We start from the raw sequence: 26,310 nt of genomic DNA on the forward strand, positions 1-26,310 counted from the left end.
AAAAACTTGCTGTGCATTGAAGCAAAGGGAATCTACAAACATACAACCCTGCCACCTTGTGGAACACAGTCAAAATTACAACCTCTGAGCTCATTTGTTTAATATATAAAAAAACATTAATCAAGATAACTTTTTTTTAAAACATTAAGTATTGGTGTTGAGGTTCACCAACATTCATTAAATTTGTTGTTATTAATGTTTTGTTTAATGGAATAATTTGGGGTCAAACTAAAATTTCTTTAAACAAAGCAGCAACTTGGTGTCTCATCCTCTCTGACAGTTAAAACAGCCACCACAATATCACCATCCACCAGGCATCACCACCAGACCAATGTTAAACTATGAAGGAGAATTCCGAGAGGATCTTTACTATTTCATAATTAGATTGTAGTTAGTCCAAACTCTCAAAAAAAAAATCTTCTTGATTTCTTGATATCAAATTGCCATAAAAGCATTGGATCTAAAATAATGAATTTTTATTCATTACAGAACCTCTGACATTTTCAGAGTACCAGTTACAATAATGAATTCTTTAGAAAGCAGTAGACGATGGAGCCTCCTTGGACATGCTGAGGTTAGCAGTGGATCCTTTGAGAACACGAGCTACCAGTTACAGAAACGTAGGAGGCTGACATGACATCAAACCAATTAACTGTAGATCAAGTAGCCGAATGCGGCTCAGTCTGATCCTGCGAGCTTCCTGTCTCTGTCTCAGGTCCGTCCCCGTTCCCTTTAACATGCTGCATGTCAGTCTGACAGCCTAATAATTAGCACCCTTTCTGTTGATCATTTCCAAGTGTTTCTCTTCGCTGTTTGTCGGAGAGAAGTGAAGAGAGATTATTACATTTTTCTGCTCTACAGTGCCATTGAAAGAAGCTCCTTAACACACACTGGCCACCCCCTTGTCTCACGCCTGGAGAAAGTTCCTCTCTCCCTGGGACTCAGCATTTCTCACCCTGCTTTCTGGTCCAAGCACTCATCACCAACGGCATATCTTATGTCTCTTTCCCTCTCTCCCACGCATACACGCAACAAACATCTAAACATCTAAGACTATGAGGAGCCATAGTTACCCGCTAAACTTTAGCTAAGCAGGCAGCCAAGGATGACTTTGTAACTGTTTAAGTACTTCAGAACAAGTATGCAGTTTGATCCACCCTGAAGGAGGGGCCAGAAATCTGCTTTGAGCTTTTTTGTCTACTTCTACCATTCCAACTCATTTTCCAAACACGTTAACACATTTAATTGTGTGACTTTGTGAAGTTTGTGTTAACAGCCCAAAGCCTGCAACTCCAGGGGGATTGCCTTCAAACAGAAAAAAGCACAGGACAACATTTTACCAGGGACTGTGGTTACACAAATGACTCCTCTGGCAATCCTTTTCTCTAAATTAAGATGCCCAGATAACCTACCAAATGACTTGGGAGAACTCTGGGTATCAGTAATAAGTGTGAATTCCATAAGCAAACACACCTGTGTGTAAAGCTGGCGAACTTTCAAGAAACAGCCATGTAAAGGCTGATCTGCTCTGAGCACCACTGTGCCCATCAAGCATCAGGTCTGAAGCTCCTCTAAAGCGTCCAGCTCGGCCTTCCAAACTTCTTGATTAAAAATCAGACAAAAATCAGCTTCCCTTAAGTTTCTCCATCCCTGCAACATGAGCTACATTCTGCTGTGAAAGTATTTTACTCAGTTGTACTCTGAGATTTAAAACACCCAAAGAAGAAAAGATTTCAGTTTAAAACATAGATATGTGTACGTAATCCACTATACCACATACCTTGAATGTACTGGTATAAATTGACATGAATTATATGCATTACAATCACAAATATCTGATATATACATACAATTTTTTATCCTTCATCCAATGTCTTGGGTAGATATTTGCTAGAGACTTTTAGAATTTCTTACAAATTCTAAAGGTCCCATTAAGTAAATTCTCATTAAATCTTTAATGAAAATGTTACTTTAGAATTTTTATTCTAATTGATTCACTGAATATTTATTGAATATACTTTGTATATACTACGAAACACAAAATGTGCAAGACTAGGAACTTGTCTAAGAAGCCTCCATATGTAAGTTTCTTGACTTGAATGTCTCCACTTCCAAAATCAGGATAAAAATCTTTGCCCTCTCTAGCTCATGAGTTATGAATGGTCCAAACGAGAGTAAAAGAACTTGTAAAATATTAAGTTACTTCAAATGTCAATGATCAGAAGTCACATTATAAAACAGGGGGTGCAGAAGCTAGTTAGAATGAGTTCCATGCCACCCATAGTGCTATGTGTCATATATATATTTGTGACTCATAAGCTCTACTAGGTATAACAAAAGTGTCCTTTAAAGTGACCACAGGACCAGTGAGAGGCCTCAGCGGGTAAAGGCACTTCCACCAAACGTCACAACTTGAGCCCAAGCCCCCAAACCAACATGGTGGAAAGAGAGAACTGACTCCTTTAACTTATCCTCTGACCTCCAAATGTGAGCTACGCCCACCCTGCACAGTAAGTACGTAATGAAAGTTCTCACAACAGTTTTTTAATATCTTAAATCCTAGTTGCATGCTAAGAACGACAAGGAAAATCTAAATTAAGAAAACAACCTTTTCATCTGTCTCTACGATGTTACCAAGCAGACATTTTTGCATTGGCAACTTCAGATATGATGTAATATGTATCTTTACTAAAACTGATGCTTTTTTGTTGCTGTTGGTAAGACAAGGTCTCATAGTCCAGGTTGGCCTTGAACTTGATATATAGCTGAAGATGATCTTAAACCCCGATCCTCCTGCCTCAACTTCCTAACTGCTGGGATGGCAGCCACCATGCCTATCCTGATGAATTCTTAGTCTGAAGAATTAAGATAAAACTACTTTGGAGTGTTTTAAATTCATCTAGAAGTATAGACTTAGACAAGTACATCTGTCAACATTCAAATGTGTTAAAACGATAGAGACAGTACACTGTTTATTACCAGTCCTCGCTATCTTTGCCATACTGGTTCTAGGATACCCCACTCTCTAGCAGATGCCAAACCACAAAACACTCTAGCCCCTTATATACAACAGTGACGCATATGTACACACTCTGTGTATTACCTTCCATATACTTTAAGCCAACTCTAGATTATGTAGCCACCTAACCCACTGAAAATGATATGTGAATAGTTGTGAGACTCTACTGTTTAGGGAACAGTGATGAGAAAAAAAAAAATCTGTGCCCTGCAGTACAGACATTAACTGCTTCCTTCTGAGACATTTCTGATGGGAGAGTGGTTGGATCCAAAAACACTGTCCTTATGGAAGGCTACATGTTGCGTATGTAAGTATGTAAGTTGATAACGAAACCAGCGACCTCTCAAAGCATTCACAAAAACCTTGAACATTTCCAAATAACAAGCCTGTTGAAGCACCTATTTCTAGACGTAGTAAGAATAGCTGACATCAGGCTGGGGTGGTGGCTCAGTGGTTAAGAGCACTGGCTGCTCTTCCAGAGAACTTGGGTTCAATTCCCAGCACCCACATGGCAGTTCACAACTGTCTGTAACTCCGGTTCCAGGGGATTTGACTCCCTCACACAGACCCAAATGTGCACAAAACACCAATGCATATAAAAATTTAAAAAATAATAAATTATATATAAAAAATAGCTGACATCATTATTATCCAAATATGGCTAAGTTAAGCTAATATGTTCTGACAAAAAGGCTCAGTACAAACCTCTTATGTAAATACACTACTCGTGTAAGAAATCCTCAAAAAATGTTAATGAAAGAAAAAAAATCTCTAAATCAGTTAGTGTTAACTCAGAATGGTTTCCACTGGGATATCAAGTCTAAGAGCTCATCATGTCTTTCAACTCAATCTCTTTTCCTTTTTTCTGAAGATAGGGTGTCACAGCGCTGTGGTGGTACATACCTTTAGTCAAAGCACTAGGGGATGTGGAAGTGAGTGGACCTCTAAGTCTGAGGTCAGTCTGGTCTACATGAGGAGAGCTACACAGTGAGAGACCCTGTCTTTAACGAACAAGGAGGGAAGGTGGGAAGGGAGGGAGGGAGGGAGGGAGGGACGAAAGGGTCTCACTACACAGCACTGGCCAGCTGGGGACTCTACCCATCCTCAATTCCTCTACCCCTCCGCCTCTGCTTCCAAGGTGTTGGAATCACTCCCTGGCATGTACCATTATGCTAGGGTTTAAAAAAGCATCTCATACAATTCATCTGTCAGCTGAAGCAAGAGATTCCTCCTGTCACGATCGCCACACGGCCCTCCAACTAACTTAAAAGCAGCTCTCGAGATTTCCTAACTAGGAAAAATCAAACAAAATGGCTGAACCAGCCTTAATGCCAGCCTCCAAGATGGGCAGAAGCCAACTGCCTCTCCAGGTAAGAGTCAGTGTGGGGGAGGGGAGAGCCATGTCCTCCCTTGTTAGAGCCCCAGTTAGTACTCACGGCCTCAGAGCGCTTTTATCGCTAGATCAAGGTCCAGGTTTCATGGGTGGACACAATGGTGGCCGTCCTCCAAGCCTGCCTCTCCCTCACCCCCCCACCCAAGCCCAACTGACACTCCTGGGGGACCCACAAGTGCTTCAGATAAAGGTTCTCAAGTTCCATCTGTCCCTCAAGGCAGTTTCTACTTAAAGGAAAAGCGACCTAATTTATTTACGATGGCACATTGCTACAGAGAGAATAAAAATGCCATTAATACAGGATGCAGTGATTTGGCATATTTCAAGGGTTTAAAGGGGGCACAGGAGACACACACAGGTGACAGTGTACCTACACGTACAATACACACACACACACACCTACACACACACAAAATTAAAATATGAAAGTAAAATAGAGCACATGATCTCTTTTTTAGATATAAAAACAATATAAAATGTTGGTTTATTATGTTAGTTTTAGTTATTAAATATTGAACTATTACATTTTCCATTGGCTATTTTTTTTTAAATTAAAGATGGTCTTTGAGTGTAAGGCTTCTGTCACTTGCTTTTGTGTGTATGTGTGTGTTTCCTTTAGTTATAACATTATTCTGAAGTTAACAACTGTTATCATCTCTGTTGACCATATCTGCCGAACCCAAGACCACAGTTCTGTGGGGGCTTCCCCGGGCTCTGAAACACATTTGTACAGTTGAGAGGGAAACCTGCAATAAATAACAACAAAAGGACTGGAGACGGAAGAGATGGGGTAACGGGGAAGGAGGGAGGAGAGGAGGGAAGGAGGGAGGGGAAGAGGGAGGGGTGGAGGAGAGGAGGGAAGGAGGGAGGAGATGAGGGGAGGAAGGAAAAGGACCGAGGACCCCACATTAGCAGCTGACTGGCAACTGCCACCAAAGCACAGATCATAAATCATCGAAAATTAATATTCTATCCGAACTTCAGGGCAAACAGATTCCAAGCTTCCCACACTCAGCTGCACTGTGATACAACAGGAAAGCGGGCATTGATGTCTACCCAACTTCCCACCTCAGCAATTACAGAAGGCAAACTGGAAAGTCACATGGGCAACTTATTTCCAAGAACCCAAGGCCCAAAACGACCTCACAATGATTAGAAAACAGAGGCATTAGTTCTACATCAGTGGGCAAAATAGAAACTTGTAACATAATGTGTAGTAACTACTAAAGTTGACTTTCTTTCGTTGATTTTCATCTAAAAATTGCCAATTTACAGAAATAACGATCATGTGCTCTATGTTTTACTTTTATTTTTTAATTTTGTGTATGTGCGGTATGTGTGTGCACTGTACACACAGGCACACTCACCCTGTGTGTGTTACGGGGAGAGCAGACATCAACACTACCCGTTTGCCCACCACTCTCCATCTTCATTTGTGGAGACAGGGTACTGAGCCTGGAGCTCACTGGATCTGGCTGTCTCCACCCCCCTTCCCGGGTACCCAGGTTACAGACGAGCACTGCCTCCTCAGCTTTCCAGTGGGTGCAGGGAAGCCGAACACGGGTTCTGGTGTCTATTAGCAAGCTCTGAGCTATCTCCTTGCCACAGACTCTATTATTACAAAGGAAAAGGGATCAAGAGTACCCAGAAACTGCACAACCTGACACATCAATTATGAATAAATGCCTGAGCTGGGTACTACACACCTATAGTCCCAACACTTGGAAGGTTGAGGCAGAAGGATCATAAGTTCTAGGCCAGCCTAGACTACATACAGTGACACCCACTAAAGGAAACACTCACAAAGCAAATAGAAGTCTTATGCTCAAATACAATCTTTAATTTTAAAAAAATATAGCCAATGGAAAATGCAATAATTTAATATTTAATAATCACAAAAATCAATACCTTAATATTTTCTTAAATATATCTTACTAAGAAATTAATCCTCATCAACTGATCAATGTAAAAAAAGGTTAAGATTATATGTATTTTCTCAGATGGAGCATAAAAATACTATCGCTGAAAAATGTAAGAATCCTTTGTTTATTCTTGAAATACCAGACAGTCCTCATGTATAATAATGGCTTCTGTGTATCTCTGGGCAGAAAACGCGTAACTCTGCCTGCAACGCGTGCCCTGCCGTGCTGACTGTCCCAATCGGCAATTCAGGCTCATCTTGGGACCACAAGTGAAGTTCCTTGCTGAAGGGAGCTTTTTTCAGGAGCTAAGACCAGCTGAGCCTCTCTGCCAGAAGTTCCTGCCATTCCAAACACTATTCCCAGAGCTGACTCTCCCTCATCCAAGGTGAGAGTTGTTATTCATCCCAACAGACCTATACTGTAGATACTCCACAGGCAACGTGGGTGCGATTCTGTTTTCACTCTGCATTCCCGTGTCTAACAACACAGTCCTTGGAAGTCAAATGTTTTGAAGAGAAATAGGAGGCCATAGAGAACACAAGAAGTATCCATCCTATTTTCAAAACAAAGTGTTTATGTAAACGGTAAAATAATTTCACCAGGCATTGAGCTGGGACAGAACCTAGAACATGAGCCGTTTCTACAGTCCAAACAGCCAATGTACAACACTCTCTTGCAGATGCCAGGAGATGCTGCAGCCTTAAGTTTCAAGAGATATTAAAGTTCACTTCCTTTTCAAATGTTTTCTACAGGAGTAACAGACGCATAGAACATTAACACTACTGACCTTGTTTCAAACATCGAAGCACTTAAAGCATAAGGTATTTATTTCGTATTTTGTAGGCAGAAAAAAAAAAATGAGTCACAGGAAGACTAGTGGGATGAAATTCTAAGGCACAACGGAATAATTTTTGAGCCAGGCTCGAAACCTGGGTTACTGAATTTTTTTCTTGCATTTTTAGTGTATACCAATTCTTTATATAATGAAAATAAGTTAGTCTGGGCACTCAGGAGGGAGAGAAGGAGAGGTGGGAGAATGGGGGGGGAGAGGGGAGAGGGAAAGGGAAAGGGGAAAGGAAGAGGAGGGAGGGAGAGGGGAGAAGCAGAGGAGAGGAGAGAAAGGGGGAGAGGTGGGGGAGGGGGGAGGCAGAGGGGAGAGGGAGAGGGGACATGGAGGCGAGGACAATGTGGAGAGGAAGGAGGAGAGAAAAGGAGGAGGGACAGAAGGAAGAGCAGAGGGAGGAGGGGAAGGGAGGAAGGAGAGGAGGCGGAGGGAGGCAACCCACCAGAATCAGAGGAACTGCCAGTGACTAGGAAGGAAATCTGTATCTTGAATAGCGACTCCCAACCACGCTACTTTACACCCCATGAAGTTCTTCAGATATTTTTACCCCAGCAAGTCAGTTCATCTGTAATGGGCGACAGCCGTTATGTAGGAGAGTACACACTCTCTCCTCCCCTTGTATTGCTTAAGCAGGAAGGTAAACAACTCAATAGCTGCAGGAAGTCCCCAAAACTGACCAGCTTCACTAGGCCTCTCCCTGCCAGAGTAAGCAGAAAGAGCCGAGAGTCCACCTCAGAAGAGCTAAGCTGAGCTTCAAGGAAGACTCAGACAAGCCAAGCTGCAGAGACCTCCAGACCACACCAGCTGTCTGGAAGAACTGGAAACCAACAGAGCTGCTGCAGAGGTCTAGACCAACTGAGGCACCTGGAAAGGACACTGCTGGGCTGCCCGCAGGCCGTGGTGTGCTCCAGGTTCCCAGCTTTGTGAGCTGTCTGTCACCCAGGCTGGGCGGGCTCTGGTGCAGCTCCTTTGAGCTGTTTATGCTCCTGGACGGAACCCCTCACCCATGTTCCTGTACGTCCCCTCAATAAAACTCACTGGTTCACCAAGTTTGATTTCTGTGGTATCCCTTCTTTGATCTGTCGTGGACTTCTTATCAGGGGTGAGTAGGGGTGCGTGTGTGCGTGCGTGCGTGCGTGCGTGCGTAGGTGCGTGTGTGTGTGTGTGTGTGTGTGTGTGTGTGTGTGTGTGTGTGTCTGTGTGTGTGTAGAGCATCTCCCCAGGGAAAGTTTTGTTGTACAACCATAAATAAACTTCTCAAACAGAGGCAACAAATCAGTGGCAGTATTTGGATAGAGCTCCTGAAATGCTAGGAAATCTGGGTGGAAAAAGAAAGCAGAACAACGTCAGATGTGGTGGCCCTTGCCAATACCGCCAGCACCCTGGAGGCTAAAGCTGGGAGACCATGAGTTTGAGGTTAGCCTGGGTCACACAAGTGAGACTTTGACCCCACCCTACCCCACCCCTTAAAAAAAAAGTTAGGAAAGTAAGTGATAGAATCCAAGGAGTCACCAGCTGCTAATAAGACTGAGCAGGGAGAAAGAAAACAAGAGTGTGCGAGGCTGGAGGAGGGCTGGGAGACAAGGGGGGGGGGGGAGGCATGCGCGTCCAGGGAGGAGACCGGCAGGGCACCAGGGGACTGTGAACGAATGGCTGATGAGAACAGATAGCAAGGGGGCTGCTCAGTCACACGTGTGTACCACAGCACCCAAGCTGGAGGATGGCAAGAGGGGACGCGTTCTCATGAAGTGAAGCTTACTTAGAGCTCTACACTTTCATCCATTCATGTACCCGTTCATCCAAACGGTCCTAAGTATCTACTCCGCTCAGGAGTGACCCTGGGTGCCCATCTCCTCCTTCACACCCCCAGTGCCCTCTGCTCACAATGGAGACCGGAAACATTCACAGCCTTGGTCTATGAGGCTGGTAGATAACATGAAATCAACAAGCGTGTCTAATAATCATGAGTAGGTTTATATTATTTGTCTTTCTAGAACGCCCAACATGCTGCACTATCAAACCCATGCTAACAGTAAGGATGGCCTCAGGGTAAAAAGCACTCCTCCCTTGAACCCCTTCCAAACGCTTCTGTATTATTTACTTAGAGATCACATATGTGTACTTCTGTTTAGATCAGTGGTTCTCAACTCATGAGTCCTGACCATCAGAAAACACGTATTTCCGGTGGTCTTAGAAACTGAGATACCACTCAGTAGCAAAGTTATAGTTATGAAGTAGCAACGAAAATAAATTTCTGGTTGGGGGTTCCTAAGATCACATATCCTGTGAAATCACATCCTGGAAATCACATATTTTTCCGGGTTTCATGGGTTGAGAGCCGCTAATCTAGATGGTTATCCAAATTGAAAAAACAACCCTGCAGTGTTTAAATCCTTTATCTCAATCCACTCCTTGTCAATGTGGAATTTCTTTGTGTTCTTCTTAAACTTTATCAGTCCTTCAAATATAAATGGGGCTTAAAACCTCACATTAATATAACTGATACAAAAGTACAGAAACACACATCAGTACATTCAAAGTAGGCTACTAGAAGACAGCTAATACATCTGCTGTTAATCTTAGTGCCTGGAACCAAGGCTTCATAAGACATCACCAGATTTCATCCTTAAGACACCTCACGAAGCTGAGCTTCTGAGGCCGCAGTCACCCCGAGGCAGAGCCCAGACATATGCCCTCTGCCAAACCAGCCTCTAAATGATGCGCAGAAACACAGTAAACATTCTGCATGTTGATAATCCACCGGATTATTTACAGAAATGTTAAATTCACTTCGATATGGAAGAATAAATGCAAATAGAAATGATGACAGTAAGTTACAGCAGCTAACATTTACTGAGTGCTTACTGAAGTACCACACAGGCTGAGTATGGTGACACAAGCCTAGAATCCTGGGACTTGGGAGGCGGACACAGGAGCATCAGGAGTTCAAGGCCACCCTCTACCGTGTAGCGTATTTGTGGTCAGCCCTGGGACCCTATCTCAAAACCAAAAATCTAAAGTGCCAGACATTTGGCTAAGTGCTTTAGATGGATTTTATTAATACTTCATGATAATCCTAAAAAGTAGATAATGTGAGAATGGATATAAATATTAATAATGACAATAAATTATAGCAATTATTATTGCTGCTCTTATTTCATTTACGGCGAAAAAACTGAGGCTCAAAGAAGTTAAGGCTGGTGGTCTCAAGGCCACGAATGTGACATTTGGAAAAGGCGATGTCTCAGCTCAGGAAAGGGGTGGGCTCCGTGGGTAAAGGCACATACCATATAAGCCTGAAGACCTGAACTGTTGTTACCTGGAAACCTCGATGAGGAGAGGGAACCTACTCCCACAGCCTAGTATTCCACACAGAATGAAGTTATTTTATATATCCTTTCTGCTAAGAAATTAAATTCCAAAACAATAAAATAACAACTACAGCTTTAGACCCCATAACTGTCTATGTACTCAACACTGGGTAGATCTGGACACCCAGTCATCCAGTTAATAACAAGCACACACTGACACAAATACAATTATAAAGTGTGCCAGGAAATACAAGAAACAATGTAGCAGAACACAGAGTTAAAAAAAAAGTCTAGGATAGGCTAATGAAATTTTACGTAAATCATACATTAATGTACTGAGGTTCAGTTAGCCTGAGAAATTGAGATTATTTCTATAAACCAAAATATATGGAAGGACCCAGAAATGCTTAATATGGGAAGTGGGGAAAGGCAGCATGGCTAAATTAAATCGAGAACCTCAGAACAGCCTTGCTCAACCTCAGTTTTAACCCAGTAGTCTTCGTCATAATGATCAGTTGGCGTGTCTTCAAACAAGAATGCTAGGTGGAAAACTAACATGATCAGTTAAAGGTATCAAGAAGGTTCCTTTGACAACTATGAAGCCAGAGCTCCAAATACTGGCCAGCCTCGAACAGACACTGTCACGAGGGCGGCCAAACACCCGGATCCCACAGAGCAGTGACTAAATTAAAAGCCCCACAGCAACGTGCCAGTTTGGGGATGAGCGAGACTTCAGAAAAAAATCCAGACGTACACAAAAGGTAAGTACTCCTACTGAACAGCAGATGGCGCCAACACACCACATCCTATTAGACTAGCTCAACTATCCTACAATGCATTTTCCTATACACAACCCAGGCTCCCTAATTATATTTATGTAATATTTCATAACTTTATTTATAATGTAACTTTTATTACTCTGAATACATAGGCATTTTATACACAAATCTTACCTATTTTAAAAAAATGCATTGCTTTTTTATTTCATATTTAATATGAAATAAAATTAGAAAATGTTAATATGCTGTTGTAAAGCTTGAAGTTTAAAAAAAAAAAGACTAGCGTAGAATGACATCTATAGCCGGGCGGTGGTGGCGCACGCCTTTAATCCCAGCACTCGGGAGGCAGAGCCAGGCAGATCTCTGTGAGTTCGAGGCCAGCCTGGACTACCAAGTGAGTCCCAGGAAAGGCGCAAAGCTACACAGAGAAACCCTGTCTCGGAAAAACCAAAAAAAAAAAAAAAAAAAAGAATGACATCTATGCATGACAAGCCCAAAATGAGACCAAATTATGTTAATTTCAAATTGAATTTTAAAGTACATATATGGAGTAAAACATAAAGTTAAAAAAAAAGACTATGAACAGGGTAGGACAAATAAAAGCCAACAGTGTGTGAGTGCACTAAGGTTTGATTAGTCTCAAAGTCTGAAAATATTTCCACCATCAACTACAGAAATGCAAAAAATCTTTTTAAACTTGAGTGCCTACACTAAGAATTTCATTTCTATATGAGGTCATGCAAAATACGCTAATTCTCAAGTGCCAAACTAGACTGTGCAGTCCTTTGTCCCCTTCCCCAACTAACCCATCCAGGGGGCTTCCAACTTGAACGCCGAGAATGCCTCTGAATGCGGCAGTGGGTGCCACTTTAACTGGTCTGCGACAGGAAATGTGCCCAAGCATTTATTCCTTGTTAAGTTAGTCTACGATGGGAATTGAGTTTGGGGAAGGCAGCTATGGGCAGAAACGGTTAAATCTGTACCCAATAATCACGATAAATAGCATGAAATGTGTATAGGGTAAGGTAACTACACACAACTCTAAAGTTACTCCAGGTGTAGACGGTGGCCTCACCACTGAACAGCAGCACACAGGGGTGCTGGGGGGAGGGGCTTCCTCACATGGAAAATAAGTCGACAGAGGTCTGCTGCCACAGGGTACCCGACTTGTAATTACGGAAAAACACAAGTGTTTCGACAGTTCCATACTATGGCAACAGGCAGTCATGGGCTCCCAAACTCCAATTCTGTACAATGGAAGGAAGGAGCGGTGAGGAGTCAAGAGGGGGGTGGGTGCTGCCCTTGGCGTCCTACCCACACGGCAGAGGTCACAAGGAGCTGGCAGAAGTAACAGCTCAGCTCCACCGACATGGACTCCAATCAAGATGGCAGACAGAAAATAAGGTTGTAAAAGAACGGGAACAGACTGCCTGTTTGTCATCAAGAAAAAATATGGTATGTGTTTTCCAAGGGGGAAAAATGAGTGCTAATATAAATACAACCCCCAAACTAACCCACGCCCCACCTCTTCTCCCTGTCCGCATTCCTGCTTAAACCTTCAGCTCTCAATACTCTCCCATTTTCACAGAAGCCTTCTCAACCCCCACTAGCTGATAACCTGACTTAAAATATAATCTTTCTTTTTTAGCGGGAGAGTCTGAACAGAAGTTCCTATATTAGTAAATACTACTCCCAGAAGGATTTGAGTTATTAAATGAAAATCTCAGTGCTGGGCAGGTATCACCTCCCCAACAGTTTCTGGTCAGACAGGTCCCAGGGCACCCAAAAGGACACAGGCTACCTACCGCCACTGCTCTTAGAGACCCACCACAGCTGGATGGCAGCATCCTATTGCTGAAGCACCACACACTCGATGGCAGCATCCTATTGCTGAAGCACCACACACTCCGGGACAGGACCCAGGAAATCAATCTTGACCTGCCCAGGGAAGCCCTGCTGACTGGCTTTCACAGCACTTGCTGGAAGGTGCTAGGCAGGCTGCTCGAGGAGAAAGGACATTAGTGCCCTTAACTCGGTGCTGGACCCTCAGGCCACAGTAGCCCCCGACCAGGGAAGATGTATTTAGTGGTGTAGTAGGGGCAATCAACTAACTGCTCTCCTGACTGGCTCCGAGGCCTGCTGTGCAGGAGGGAATTCATACCTGATACTGTAAACCTAGTCAAAACCAGTGTTTAGTGAAGTAACAGAAGAGGAAGAACCTATTGATTTTTTCCCCCTAACTGGTCACTTTACCAAACTGCCGTCTAAGTGTTCTATCCACAGACTGGTGGTCTGAGACGCTTCGGATGGCAGGGGGTAGAGGCTAATGCAGAGATGCAGGGCCGTTCTAAGTGCCGATGATAAGCGACTGGGAGTGCTCAGCCACGGATGGGACATCTGTATCCCCACCACGGATCCGAGAACGCCACGGAAGAGGGGGCAGAAGGAATGCAAGAACCAGAGGATGGGCAGGAGTCCTCCGGGCACGCGACTGAGCTCACGGGAGCAGTGGCTACCCGCCCAAGATCAGGCCAATTCAGAAGTCCACCGTGGAGGGGGAGGGGCTCCCAGGGCCCCGCCCCTGGCTACAGAAGGCGATGAGAGCTAAGGGAAGGAGAGTCATTTCCTCTTGGATGGCCATTGGCGGGTACCCCATTCTCCAGTGTTACCCCACACCTATGCACACACATGGATGGCACTAACTGGACTCGGTGGGTTTAAAAAAAAAAACATGCTAGTGAATTAGAAATTATGAAAGAAAGGCATGAAACTCAGAGGGACATGTGATGGAGGGCTCCTGGGGGAGACTGGGAGGGAGGTAGCGAGTGGCTGTATCTAGATACACCGACATACGTACACTTGTATGAAAGTTCCAAACACCGTCCCATATGCAGGAGAGGTGGCCGTCCTTAGACTGACGGCCGCTCTGTCTGTCCTGACCAGACAGCTGCCACCCGTGTGCGTATATGGAAAGCTCAAGTTATGTCAGGCTGTCAGTGTTCAGCAATTCCACCAGTAACCTACGAATATTCCAGAGACAACTGAGTGCTCTTCTAGTTAAAAAACAAACAAAACCTCAAGCTGTAGGTAATGAGTATTGGATTTCTGATTACTTTTCCTAAGGGACATTTCAAAAACACCCCACTGTTTCAGAGAATAGTTAATGCGGGTAAACTTTCAGAGCCAGAGCTGGGGACCTGAGTATTTCAAGAGCTAGAGTGGAAAAGATAGGCACCAAATGAAATGTTCCTGCCATCTGACACTCACTGCAGAAACCTCCAAAACATCTCAGCAGGAAAGTCCACAAACTCAACCGGACCACTGGACTTACAAGGAGCAGTAGACAAGTAATCGGTATAAAGAAAAATCTAAATTTGCATAGGTAATGTCAGATTTGTGGAATTATTAAATACAAACTTAAAATTACAGGACACTAGTTTACGTAAATTATGAGAAATGGAAAAGGTAGTAATTAGTGTTAATTTAAGGGATTTGGTTTTGTTTTCCTTTGCAAGTTGTAGGTTTTAGGGATAATTTCAGATTTTTAAAGTTGATAATACAAAAGGTATGAATTAAAAGAACAGCAGCGTAACACAGAACTCCTAAGCTAGGGAAGGGGTAACAGAAAACAGGTAAATCAGTAAAAAAAAAAAAAACAAACAAACCAACAACAAAAACCCCCGAGTCCACCACAACACAGCAAGGATTTGGAGGAGGTGATTCAGAAGATCAGGGCAAACAAAACAAGTAGGTGAATGTTCAGACCAGTAATCACACAGTGGACCAAACTCTCCAGGGAAGGGACCTAAAGCGCCACTCCTCCCAAACTCCCCGGCACAGCGTGTCTAAGAGACAAGCCAGACTTTAAGGGCATGGAACTGCTAAACACGGGAAGGTATTACTAGCCATACAACCTGGAAAGCCTTGTAAACACAAAACAGACCCAGGAAAAGGGCACTCCTAGGTAAAGAGGGACATGACCCAACAGGTTCAATGTACCACGAGAATCCTAAACTTCTGCAGATACTGAGCCTCTATACTGTAGGAAGCAAAGGCGGAATGTGTTAAATTGGTCCCCTTATTACTGTTAAGTCACTCAGGCCATATTAATTGTAACACTAATGATTTAACGAAGTGACTTAAAGCTTCAGCTAATGCACACAGAGAAATCTCAACCTGAAAATTACAGAATGTGCACCCCTGCAAACACCAGGCAAACAACTCCATGAAGGCCTCCTGAGCTAAATCATAAAGCTACACAAACTCCAAAGAACGCATTCAAAAACCAAGTTTGAGGGCTGGAGAGACGGCTCAGCGGTTAAGGGAACTGGCTGCTCTGCAGAGGACCTGGGTTCGGTTCCCAGCACCCACATGACAAACTCGTGACTGCCTGTGACTTGAGTTCTGGGGACCCAACACTCCTAGCCTCCCCAGGCACCAGGCGCGCGCGCACACACACACACACACACACACATATAGGCAGAGCATGTATAGTCATAAAATAAAAATAAATCTTTAAAAAATAAAATACTGGTCAGTCTGTAGGCCAGTCTGGTCTACACGGAGGAACCACGTCTCAAAAAAAGGTTGCAGATTAACATAATTAATGTATAATTCATTAAAAAAAATGATAAACATATTGAAAAACTACACTTTATATATTTCTAAATATTTGTGGGTAAAACCAAATTACAAACCTGCAAATTTAAAACATTTAAAATGAAAATTCAGACTTATATATTACTTAATGACTTAGAAGAAATTCTTTTTTTTATTATTTTATTAGTGCATTGGTGTGAAGGTGTCAGATGCCCTGGAACTGGAGTTACAGACAGTTGTGAGCTGCCATGTGAGTGCTGAGAATTGAACCCGAGTACTCTGGAAGAGCAGCCAGTGCTCTTAACCACTGAGCCATCTCTCCAGCCCCAGAAGAAATTCTATAGCCCTTAAACACATCCTAAGAAAACTTGAGGCATAATGGGCTCAATTTTCAACTTGATCCACTAGAAAAGGAGCAAGACTAAACAAAATGCAGAGTGATGGAGAGAAGTATTTTTTAAATGAAATTTTAAAACAGGCTATCATGTTTTCAAGTCAAATTTGGCTTTTTGAAAATACTAAAACAAAGCAGCAGTTTAGAAAAGGCTGGGAGAAGAGGAACCGTGACAGGGACCGTAGCTGGAGAAGTGGATCCCCACAATACACTGTGCATGTCCAAAGAGCCCAGAGGAAGGACCTGGAGTACCTGAAGCAAAAGGAAAGGATCATGTTTGGGGAGAAAGGCATGCTGACCCTGAATATTTTTCAGTGTGCATCTAGCTGTACTGAAACATCATCAAGTACTACACAGACATGTACAATTTTATGAGGCAATTTAAAATGTAGAGACTAGTAAAGAAAGAAAGGAGGGTTTCCTGAAACACTGAATGAAGAAAATGAGAAGCAAAAATAACTACCAGGGGAAATATTCCTATGGAAAGCAAAATATAGACGATTATAAACCTCAGGACCCACAGTCAAGGCCACATGCCCAACTCTGCTAAAATGCCAAAGAAAATGACACTTTTAAAGACCGTCCAGAGATTTTTGCACACACATAAAAACTTGTTTTTACCTAAAACTTGTTTTAAGAAGCTAGTAAATCCTTGAAAAAATAATCAGAAGTGCACAGTTTAAGATCATCATAAGCGGCTTGCCTTTTATGAACAGCGTCAAAATCCCTTAAAAAACAAAACAAAACACCTAAATCTAGTGGCCAGGCAGACTTGCTCAGTGGGTAAAGACCCTTGCCACACAGGCCTCTGACCTGAGTCTGATCCTCAGAACCCACATAAAAGTGGAAGGGGGAACCGACTCCTGCTCGGTGCCCTCTGACCTCCTCAGGCACACCAAGGTGTGAGTGCTTGTCTCCAACCCCCACACGCACAGGATAGTAAAACTAGTAGTAAATAAAACGCCATGACTGGGTTGGGTTTAGAGTATTACTGGAGAGACTCTACATTATAATACTCCACACATTTTATCAGATCAACAAAAGAAACAGAATAAATCATCTCAAGAAAGAAAAACTTGACACTGGGTGGTGCGTGCCTGTAATCCCAGAACTCAGGAAGCTGAGGGAGGAGTTCTGTGACTCAAGAACCCCGGCGGCGAGGGGGCTTGTGGGGCAGAGGCACTTCCCACTGGGGCTGATGACCTGGGTTTGATTCCGGGACCCAACATGGTGGAAGGAGAGAGCTGACTTCCATCAACTGTTTTCTGACCTCCACATGGGCCTCATGGTACACGTGTGCCCACACACAACAAAGAAGCAAATGCAGTAGTAGTAGTAGTAGTAATAATAATAATAATAATAATAATAATAATGATGATGATGATGATAGCCCTTTAAAAATCAAAAACCAAAAAATAACAGTAACTAATAATTATTCATAAAAGTCAATGCAATCGTATTAGGAATAAGTGTAATAAACTTTACAAAAGAGGTTAAGCACACAGAAGAGAGTTACCAAAACCCACAGAACACATTCGTTCAAGTATCAGAAATATTTGTTTCAAAATTAATAAAAATATACCCAGTACGATTGACGATTGATTGCCCTTTTCTTTTCTCTCTCTCTCTCTCTCTCTCTCTCTCTCTCTCTCTCTCTCTCTCTCTCTCTCTCTCTCTCTCTTTTCTCCCCGAGACAAGGTTTCCTTGTCTGTAGTCCTGGCTGTACTGGAACTCACTCTGTAGACCAGGCTGGCCTCAAACTCACAGAGATCTACCTGCCTCTCGAGTACTGGGATCAAAGGTGTGTGCCACCACCACCCGGCTCATCCTTTTCATTTTTAATATGGCACGTGTCTTTTTATTGGTGTTTATTTATTTCACGCAAGTCTGGTTCACAGAACAAAAACAGAAAGAAGAAACGCTGTGTGGGAAACAAAGGTCCCTCTCGAGTCCTATGACTGCCCATAACCAAAGCGGAGTCATACGCAAATATCTGTTATAATCAATAGGAAGGCTCGAAGAACAGCAAGCCCGGGTAAAGCCGAGCTTCAGAGGATTCTACTTACAAAAGTAAGAAGGCAGAGTGTGCAGAAACATGGGTAAGAGATGCCCGCAACTTTACTAAACTCTATTAGAGAGAACCAAAGAAATGGTAAAAGTCACAAATCCCAAAATGAATCAGGAAACCCAGCAGTTCTCCATCAAAATCTCAAAATCATGGGAACTATCACAAAATTTACAGGAGGGCCATCGAGGTGGCTCACTGGGTAAAGGTACTTGCCACAAAACCTGAGACCCAAGTTCAACTCCAAGACTCATAGTGTAGAGAAAACTGACTCCCCAAAATTGTCCTCTGAGCTCCACAAGTGCACTGTGGCACAAGTATACACACACACACACACACACACACACACACACACACACACACACAATTTAAAAATTACAGAAATGCAAAGATTACAGTGGCCAACGTATCAAGGAAAAAGGGGACTCAATGCCCCAGATACGAAAACTTTTAACAAACAATAATATACTAAAAGAATAGAGTGACGAATCAAGCCACAGACGCATGGATTTATGATAAAGGCAGCACTAGAAAGAGGAGAATTCGTGGTCCTCCCAGTAATGATGTGGTGATACTAGGTCAAGATTTGTAGCACATCCCAGAACTCATTGCAAGGATAAAGAACTCCTAAAACCACTATGAAAAAAGATGTCCCAATAGTAAATGTGCAGCCCACAACATAATACCTGCAAATGTGGCACCTATCTATCTATCTATCTGAGCTTAATTCCATTGGTGGTAGGGAATCCAACTTAAAACCAAGTGAAGTACCACTAGATCGCCCACCAACACAGCTAAAAATAGAAATAGCATCAAGAGGGTGTAAACTTGAATGACAAGTGAAATCCAGAGCCGAACACACTACACACACCTAGCACATGAAAATAGGTACAACCACTTAGAAACCTGGCAACATCTAGCAAAAATGAACACACACCAAACTGCCTAAATGTCTATCGAGAAAACAAACAAACAAAAATCATGAAATATAATGCATTCATACAATGTAGCAAAGGAACAAACTTTTATTAATCTCAGTAACAGGAATGAATCTCACACACTATCCAGCAAGAAAAAGTAGAGAGAGAAGAATATGCTACATAGTAAATAATTTCATGTAAGGTTCAAAGTAGACACTCCAGAAGAAATAAGATAAAGAATTCCACAGAAGAAACACAAATGGTTTGTACGCATCCATAAGAAAGCACTTAACCACAAAACCACAAACATCTAATATTTACATGCTCCACTTTGACCAAACGGAAGCAGTTGGACAATGTCCAATGTCGGCAAAAGTAGCAGTCAGCGGGGTTATTTGATGCGTTACTAGTGAGTGGCAAATTGGGACAATCTACAGAAATCAACGTGTCATTGTCCAGCAAAGCTAAGAGAGTATCTCCCACCATCTGCTACTCCACTCTACTGCAAACACTTCGGTCTCTTAACATAAAAATGTTCACCGGAGCATTGTTCATCCAAGGAAAGACCTGGAAACAAGTCACTTTCAAAGGCCAGCAGGAGAAGGATGGACACCTGGGCAGTCACACAGCTAAGTCTGTGTATTCCTAGATGGCTGCAGAGCCACACAGTGCACAGTGAAAACTGCTCACGACGCTGCACAGAAGCCTGCTCTTATGACGCTCCCAAACCAGCATAAGCAGAGCACTGTCCAGGGACAAGCACAGACAGAGTTAAGCTACCTTGGGGTCTCCTTTGTTATGAAACAGAGTCTCAGCTCTCCCCACCCAAACAAATAAGCATGTAGTAGTTACCTCCAGAAGGGAGCAGAGGATCTGCTCCGGGGATGCAATGGCGTTGTAATGACCCTGTCATGGTTTAACTCTGTTACGTCAGAAGCAGATTCACAGCAGTTCTTATTTATATCCAGTAACTGTTACATGCTTAGTTGGCATAGATCTCCTAACAAATTAACAAAAACTCTTCAAAAAACTATAGATACAAGTACTTCTGTTTCCCCTGAAAATTGTTCCGTAAATATGCTGCCCTGGTAGTCAAGTCCATATGATAACTCAGCCATCCGCCCCATTCTTCATCTCTCCATTAAATTACTTCTAAGGGGGAAAAAGTCCTCTGAGGGCGTGACATTAGTAAAACAGCAGAGAAGGAATCGAAAAGCGCTCTTCCCACCAAAGAGATCCTTAAAAAGAGAAAGAAGTTTAGCGAAAACTACCACATCATTCATGTGCGCACAGAGACAGAGAGAGGGAGAGAAGAATTCTATCAAATAAGAATTCTATCCCTGGCCTCTATCTCCTTCCAAACTGAAAGAACTTGAGACATTCCCACACAAGTAGAAGCTGCACAGCTATGGACCTTTCTTTGGGCATGACGAAAGCATTCAGACGTGATAAAAGTGGTATTTATAGCGCTGTATTTACAGCACCGTAACGCACATGAGTGCCTCAGACTGTACGGCTTTAGTGGTTTTTCTAAGTTGAAGTTCACCTCAGTCTAAAAAAAGAAAACACAAAAAGCAATTTATGGCCTAAATAAAAAAAAAAATACAATGACCTTGAGGGTTTTTCTGTTTCTGCCTCCATCTCCCCTCACATCCCCTCTGACAAGAAGTCCAACTTCTCTCTCTACTTTAGACCGAGATCCCCTTCTTCTCCTGTGGCTGCCCTGCTTCCATCAGCCATTAGAGGACTACAAGGTCTAACTTAGCACTTCTACGTTTCCTACGTAGTCTAACTCCCAGCAACCCTTTTCCAGGTTGCTGGCACATCCATCCTCCTAAAGCATAAGTCTAAGTAAGTTTTCAATTCAAAACCTTCATGTTTCTGGTAGCTTCAAGATAAAAGGAAACCCTTTATATTGGCACCAAAAGGTCTTTCTTTATTCCAGCCCCTTCTCACTCCTCTGGTCTCATCTCCTTCCTTCCTTCCTTCCTTCCTTCCTTCCCTTCCTTCCACGACGCACAGGATGTACTTACACTATTTCAAAGACCCAAGGTCCTTGTACTCCATCTTCCTGGGAGCGCCTTCCCAAAAACACTTCCTAAATACTCATCTAAATGCCTCATCCTGCACACAGCTTATTCCTTAGTCTCAATTCATCTTTGTTTTGCTTGAGAAGGGTCTTATGGCCGAGGCTGGCCTTGAACTCATTTTGTAGCTAAGGATGACCTTGAATTTCTGATCCTCTTACCCTTGCCTCCCAAGCACCAGGATTATAGGCATGCACCACCATACCGGTATATGCAGCACTGGGAATCAAACCCAGAACTTCACGCACCCTCCCAACAGAGCCCCAGCCCCAGCGCCCCAGTTCCCAATTCTTTACTTCCACAGCATACTAAGCACTCTTCAGAGCAACATGACATGACTTGTTTACTGTCTCAAGCAAACTCCGAGAACAGAACACATGACTACCCTAGTGATGCCATATGTCCGTAGGTTGGCAAAAGTTCACCCACTCAGTGAGTCCAACAAAATGATCGAGAGACCTGTCCATCTTTGCTGCATGACCAGTAGGGACACATGCTTGGTCCACATCTGGGAGACTATCTTTTCATTTCTGCTGAAAATTCTTGGTATCTGAAGATGTTTTAACAACCTGATTCTGAAGGATATGAGGATATCTGGAAATATCTAAACTTATCAAATAGAATATACCATGACTAACTGTGGCTCCATGTTTTGGGTGAGTGGAGTTAGTCCTCCCCCGGTCGTCTGAATCCAGTCTAATTCTCCCCGTCTTCCAGCACCTCCAGATGCCGCACACCCGAGAGGATGAAGCACAGGTACAGGCCGCTCTCCTGGAATCAGGACTGAATCCAGAACCTAAAGCTGTCAGGCAGCCGTCAATATATTAAGTCCTGTGCGCTGCACACAGAAGTTATTTGGTTCATGCTGTATCGGTTTCGACTCTTGCTCTGGCTGCCAGAAAGCTCTCAGATAACTCAAGCCTGTTTCTCAATTGCAGATTAGGTATATTAGTCTCATCCTGGGTTCTATGTTGACGCTTTTTAACTGGTTTTACTTCTCTGACACAATTTACGCTTGATATAGAAGTTATATTTCTAAAAAATAACACTTTAAAAATCTCAATATACACTTGACTAAATATTAGCTTCTAGGTTCCACATGTTACAGGAACTAGAGGGAAGCAATCTTACCCCTCGGCTGTCCACAATCCTTGCACCTTCCCATATAAACAATCACCGACTGCTTCCCATCCTCCTTGCATCCTTCCCATATAGACAATCACCGACTGCTTCCCACCCTCTTGAATCATCACAGTGTATCTCACTATCACCCGATAATGTCTCTACCTGTACTTCAGAGACGATGGGGCCACTCAGGTAAGCGCCTCAGCTCCAAGCTCCTGCCATCGCAATGGGAGGAAGGGGATGAGGGTATGAACTGGAGTCTGAAGCAGATAAAACTGTGACAGGAAATAGTTAATAACCAGGAAGTGGCAGCAATGAGGCCATTTCGGCATGGATTAACAGACATGACATCACAACTGTCCAGCGTCAGTCAACCCAGATTCCTGGAGTTATCACAGCCAAGATTCTGCAAAAAGAAGTGGCCCAGGAGCCTGGACCAGAACTGATGCTGATTTTAAGTCCGAAAAGATAAAGCATTAAACCCATACACCTGTCCTCACTGCTGAGTCCACCAGTACCTAACTGGAACTCTTTAAATCCTCCCCAGGGCCAGACTTGGTCCCAGAAGTGGGGCCAGGGAAAAAGCCACAGGTGGAGCAGATGAAGAGTGTCAACATGGCGCGGCCATTATACTCATGAACTCACTGTGGCCGTGGTTATACACACAAGACTTGCACAAGGTTGGACCCTTGAACATGTCATCATGAATGGGGAAGGGAACCATGAGGCCCCACCCCTCCTTGAAGCACTACTGATCATCAACGGTTGGGGGAAGGGGGTGCCATTTTCTTCAGTGGTACACTACTGAAGACGTCCTTGCTCGCCTAAGTTACTCCCACACATGCTTGCCAGAAACGTGAATTAAACTCAGCGGGCCACACACACAAAGAGCTGTGAAGTAGACAGGGCCTTGCTGCTAAGAAGAGTTTTAGCAGGAGAGGGAGGGGAGATGGAAGGGTGGTGGGGAATGAGTGGAAGGCATTATAGAAGCATACCAAACTGCCAAACAGGGAAAAAAGAATGCAAAGAAAGAAAACAAGGAAGGCAGTGATGTACAGGATGAACTGTGGGAAAGGGTGGTCCTGAACACGGGACTGGGAAGCTCACTGCAGTACAAGTAAATAAACCCACTAAGTATACTACCTATACCAAAGCCAAACACTCGCAAACATCGTCCCAAGGCTATGTGTGGGAGAGTACAAGGTTCAAAAGAGAGCACTGTGCATGTGATGTGGACAATACACTCTTTACCAAAGCACCACAGAATGAGGCGTCTCCCTTCAACTTGCCTTTATATGCAGCAAAAGATTTGTTGGCTTACCTGCTTTGTGTCCTGTTTAATTTCCAGTTAACATGTCTTATTCAGAAGAAATTTCTGAACTCTCACTCTCACACACTCTCTCTCTCTCTCTCTCTCTCTCTCTCTCTCTCTCTCTCTCTCTCTCCCTCCCTCCCTCCCTCCCTCCCCTCCCCTCCCCCCTCCCTCCCTCTCCACCCTGCTTCTTCAGTTAAGCATTCCATGATGGACTGGGATGACTCAACACAGACTGTGCGCTTACTAACAAACATGCTTCTCCCACAGGTGACCTTGCAAATGTCCACACCTTTCTGACTGATGACAGCAGCCCTGTTTAGTCCCAAAGATGAATCCTTAGTGGACACTAAAGATGAAAATACTTTCAGACAGCCTTCATTCCCCTTCTCTTGCCTGAGACACCTTTCCTCCGAAGAACTGAATTACCCTCTTTTTTTTCAGAGTCAAGAACAACAGTTGAAATGATCAGCCCTGGCCCTATATGGTTTATAATATGTTAACTTATTGACTTCTTAGCTAAGGCTCCTTGCCAAACCATTGCAGACAGAAGACTGAGTGGCCGCTTTCTCACCTCCCAAGGATGGGCCTTAAGGACCATGGGAAAAAAGTCAATCCATTCATACAGATGCCACCAAGTTTCTTAAGAAACCACAAGTCACAATCCAGCTGCTTTATCCCCAATTGATAACCAAGAAAACGGAGTGAGGAGTTGAGTTACCTGATCAAGCTCACATTACAAGTACATCACGGAAGGAACCATTATGCAAATTCAACCCGGCTCTAGAGCCCTTGCTCAGGTCACTCTGCTGCTAGGAAACCAAATAGCCTTTCCTCCGTGCAGGGGCTTTCTGGCCTGTACTGTCAACATCTGCTCTTTTCAAATCTTTATAAATTCACTTCTGCAAATGTGTGTTCATGGTAAGACCCCAGATGTATACAGACGGCAGCAGGCTTCCCCGGACTCCCGCAGCACTGGGCTTACAAAGGGTACTCAGGATTTGCCTGACTGATCATTGCAACTAAAAACAGTTATAAGGAAGTGAGAAACAAAGCCAAGTGAGACTAGGCAGACATGGCTTACATGGCATAAGCATGTAAGCTTTACTCCTAATGCTCCCTTGCAGATAATCCCAAGATACAAATTGAAGCAGAGGATATAGAGATAAAGCCCCTAGAAATCTGTCGGGGTTCAATTTTGGAACCGATAAACCTAGTTATCTTGGCAGAAAGAGAGGAGAATGAATGCTCTCTACCCAAACCACAGGAAGCCATGCGCAAATACCTTTGAATTTCCACACAGCTGTCGCTGCTAAGAGGTTTGCAAATCATCCCGACGCCCCAAGGTTTCGTCACTTTGAGAAAGAAGGGGTGAAGATATATAATCTATAATATAAAATCTCTCAGTATTTCTAACTCGAATGCAGAGAAAACACAAGTGTTTGCAGTGGAGACATCTTAGCTCTAAGACAAAGGCGGTAAAGACAGACGAGACAGACACGGACTTGGCCAGCAGAGAAAGTGGGTCGTGAGTATCCCATCACTGTGACCTGATCCTCTGCCTCCCTCTCCCTGAACACCGCTCTCCTGCAAATCCAACTTTGGACTCCTAGATACATTTACTTTTCATTTCAATTAGAAACACATGAGTCACGTCACCATTGAAAATACTTCAATATTTCAACAAAACTAGAAACATGGAGTCAGTTCTAACAGAGCTTATATCAATATAAAGAGGCAGTGTTTCAAGTCAATCACGTCAAGCAGGCAGGTTAATACAAATGGACTTCCTGTAGGAATCCCAGCCAGGGTAAAACAGAGCCCCCAGCTGGTGGTTCCTGAAAGTGCCTCTAAGCTGGAAGAGGGCGGACATTGTAAGCTGATATTATCCAACAGAAAAAAAATCGCTTAGGACATTTCATCAGGCTTTTGCTCACTGGTGAAAATTCTTCTCCAGCAAAAACTCACAGTATTTTTCAGCCATCACCTAGTTTTAAAGCTTCCAGAAGTCCCTATTGAAACTATTAAGTGAGCCGTTAAAAAAATAATCTAAAATGAAATATCTACCCCAATGATAATGTCTATCATTTCTTCAAAATCATACAAAATAAAACAGATATCCAAACTGACGTCACATGTTTAAATCTGAAGTGCCACAAATTTAGCCTGAAAGCCAGCAGCAAACCTTAATCCCGGACACACCTTCTCAAACCCTCTCGTTGAATGCCTTAGAAAAGCTAAACGCATGCGTACAGGAGGGAGCTGGAAACCCCTGGACGTGAAGAAAGGCACACGTTCCTGGGCAGTTGTGCTCTGCATACATGCATGCAGAAGGCTGGCTCCACCACAGAACCAGGCGACCTGCTGAGATCCCCAGAGTTTGGGACGTTTGCCAAATATTAAAACTGTGTCCAGAGGTTCAATACTCGTCATCTTTGTAGGATCTAGGTTTAGTGTGTATTTTAAAATGTCACTAGGTTTGTTTTATCCATACCGTATCATTAAACAAGGAAATCACATGCTCTGTGTTAAATTATCCC

At 43.4% G+C, this 26,310-nt stretch overlaps 1 protein-coding gene across 2 annotated transcripts in view; it reads right to left on the reverse strand.

The window, feature by feature from the left end:
* Positions 1-26,310, reverse strand: part of Tsc22d1 (TSC22 domain family member 1) — a 106,721-nt gene that overhangs the window by 25,956 nt on the left and 54,455 nt on the right. The window contains exon 1 of one of the 2 annotated variants that reach the window (XM_059273307.1): positions 4,456-4,580. The exons of the other annotated variant lie outside the window; for it this stretch is intronic. The gene's annotated coding sequence lies outside the window, so the exon portion shown is untranslated. Of the gene's footprint in view, positions 1-4,455; positions 4,581-26,310 lie in introns of those variants that run through there. 2 annotated transcript variants of the gene reach the window in all.

Source organism: Peromyscus eremicus, chromosome 9, assembly GCF_949786415.1.
Source record: "Peromyscus eremicus chromosome 9, PerEre_H2_v1, whole genome shotgun sequence".
In the NCBI taxonomy this organism is placed as follows: domain Eukaryota; kingdom Metazoa; phylum Chordata; class Mammalia; order Rodentia; family Cricetidae; genus Peromyscus; species Peromyscus eremicus.